Here is a 3,193-nt window from a genome sequence, read left to right as displayed (position 1 = left end):
AAGCTTTATTAAAATCTCTATTCTCATCTGCCCTTATAATTTTGACTTAAAAGAAATACGTACTAGAAGAATACCTCTTTTTGAAGAGTAAAAAGTTTAATTAGTTGTTAGTTCCCCTACCTCTTCGATGTTTTAATTATAGGAACACAAAGAGAATTATTGATTTAGTTCCTAAACAATAATCGTTAAACTGACCCTTTTCTGCTTGTAGGCTTCACGACCACGAAGACGGAGATAATTCCGCAATTCTTCATAGTCCGAACACTTGTTCTTCAGCAAATCAGGGGTTAAATCATTCAACATGTAGCAATATCTGATGAAACATAAATATCTTCTTTCAGTTTAATTGTTATATCCAGATTGGCCGAAAACANNCATCATCAAATGCATAAATAGATGCATCGGTGGTGTAAAAATATTCTATATTATCACTCAATTACAAGTTATCATGTATACTAAGTTTTTTATTTTTATAGTGTACTATTTTCAAATTCATAATTGTCATAATTTTTAATTTATTGATAATGTAAAACTTTAAATTAACAGAACATACATACACAGAAACTAAACTCTTATCAAGTACCTAAATAAAGGAAGAGAACATCACGTTTACTCTATAAATTTGTTAACTTCTATAATAAATTAACAACTACAAGTTCTATCAAAGATAACATTTGATTGATTAANAATGCAATAACTTTGACCCCTCAATAATGCATAAAACTGTAATGGACAAAATAGGAATGTATACATATATCCAAGAGTGCTTCTTATTTTGACATCTCAGTTTGGACTCTAGGCTGACATAGAAAAGTTAGGAATATTTTAGTATGAGAAAATATTTTCTATTTTTTTTTTTATTTAAAATCGACATTTTATTTTATTGTTTCTTGTTTTTACAAGTTTATATAAAAAGTCATAAAAATAATAGCTTTTCATTGTATCTTTGAACAACTCTCTAAAAACTGAACTAAATGAAAACAAGGTGACATCCTTGTAATTACAAGTAGAAATCAGACATTTAAAAAAAAAAAACAGTCCCTTGCTTCCCTCCCTGAGTGGACCAGGATAATGTGAAGGATGATATTAAGATTGCTCGAGAAATCTAAGTTAAGGAAAAATTAAATGTTCTACCATTTAACACCAATACAAAATGAAAGTAAAACATTAGTGAAGTAGAACANTTGTGGGGTCACAGTAAGACACGTTCAACTTATTAAATCAATGGTCTAATTGGATTTTATGAAGAAAAAATTGAATAAAGTAATCAAAGAAAGCACTCATAATTTTTAATAACAAGTTTATTACATTAATAAATAATATAGATAAATTAGAAGATATTTTGATTCTATACACAATCCAGTATTTATAACTCTAGAAAATATATTTTTACCAAAGTATTCAATAATGTCAAAACAGTTAAGTCCTTTGTTCTCTTGCTAAGTTGTTGCACCGTATAATCAACAAGTTATCATAATGAGATGGTGTGTACCAATATGACCAAAACAGCTCCTACTTAACCAATTCAATGAAAACACCTAGTTTTTGCCAACTCGGGCAATTCTAACTTCTGCAATGCAGTCACGGAGAGCCAAAAAACAAGGCTTAGAGATTTGGTGAACTGTTTGTGCAGAGAGCACTCAGCAGTACTACCTCTTATTTATAACAATTTCAGATCAGTTACGTGAATGAGTAACAAAAATGAAAAAAAAAAAGGTTCTGCATATAACTAAATCAAGAAGGCATCAGGCATAACGGCAAAAGACTTCACTTACTGCTGAATTTTTGCAATTAGTTTTTCAAGATCCCAGCTGTCCTTTGGAGCATCAGAACCAATGTTTGCCTAATCCATCATAATTGCATTATCAAGTTAGAATTTGCAGCAAGGTATAAAGAGAAGCATAATTTTAGCAGGNTTACCTCTAAAATGTCATCCATTGTCAACTCAGCATATTCAATAAGAAGAGACTGAAGATTATCTGATTCAAGGGCTCGTCTTCTCTCAGTATAAACTCGGTCTCTTTGGCTATTAAGTACTTCATCATACTCAAACAACTGCTTCCGAATGTCAAAGAAATAATTCTCCACTTTCCTTTGGGCTTCATCTAATGCTTTGGTCAGCATCTTGGACTCAATAGNCAGGTCTTCAACTCTGAAAGCTCGCATTAAGCCCTACAAAGTACACATTACAATCTTAACCTAATCAAGTTTTGGGCAAAAAAGTTCCTAGTGTTGCACCAGTGCAACAAATGCGTTACCTGAATTCGATCTCCACCAAAAATGCGAAAAATGTTATCTTCAAGGCTTAAAAAAAAGCGCGAGCTACCTGGATCTCCCTGTCTGCCACTTCGACCACGCAACTTTATGCATAAATATCAACATTTCAAGTTCAAATACTTATTTGACGGGGTAGGATTAGCTAGTATAGCCCCAAGATGAAAGAAGCAGGTAAGAGGTATCCCGATGACAAAGTGCAAAACCAATTCCATCCCTGCTTCCCTCCTTTCAACCCAACAAGGAAAAGGAGGTAAGAAAAAGAAAACCTGATTATCAATTCGTCGTGATTCATGACGCTCTGTGCCCACCACATGGAGTCCACCAGCTTCCACAACCTGCAGTCATAATAATAGTTAATCAACAGCAACTTATGAGAAGTATTAGTTAAGAAAAATAAACCTTCTTCCTCTCTTCCTCAGTGAAGACTTTGTATTCTTTTCCAATTTCCAGAAATGCATTTCTCAGCTTGGCAATGACTTCATCTTGAGCAGGGCCCTACATAAAAATATAATGACAATTTTGATATACCAAATTAAAATTCACAAACAAGTGATATATCAAAGAAAAATTTACTTGTCTCAAGAAAGTTAAACTAGTTGCTAAAACATTCAAATTTCTAGCATTAATTACAAAGGAAAATTTATCATTCTCCGATTGTCACCTTTTCGCATGCATAGGATAGGCGCTCCTCTGCTTCAAGCTCAGTTAATGATCTCTTGCCCCATGTTTCGACAGCCAATTGAACAGCCTTTTCGGTCAAGTTCACATTTTTATCTGATAGTTGGCATGGGAATAACTTCTCATTCACCTGAATAATGACAAATGCAGTGTTTCAAAACAGTTACTGCAGAAAGTATGCAGAGGAAAACATATAAACATGCAACACTTTTTAAAGCAAATTAAAGCACACAACATC

The 3,193-nt window shown here is 32.9% G+C and overlaps 1 pseudogene; it reads right to left on the bottom strand.

Annotated features, from left to right (window-relative positions):
* Positions 1-3,109, bottom strand: part of LOC106774618 — a 4,688-nt pseudogene extending 1,579 nt beyond the window's left edge.
* Positions 3,110-3,193: the final 84 nt, after the last annotated feature.

The sequence above is a fragment of the Vigna radiata genome, chromosome 10 (genome assembly GCF_000741045.1).
Source record: "Vigna radiata var. radiata cultivar VC1973A chromosome 10, Vradiata_ver6, whole genome shotgun sequence".
NCBI classification, from domain to species: domain Eukaryota; kingdom Viridiplantae; phylum Streptophyta; class Magnoliopsida; order Fabales; family Fabaceae; genus Vigna; species Vigna radiata.
The sequence above is the reverse complement of the archived record's forward strand: the minus strand, read 5'-3'. Positions and strand labels throughout refer to the sequence as shown.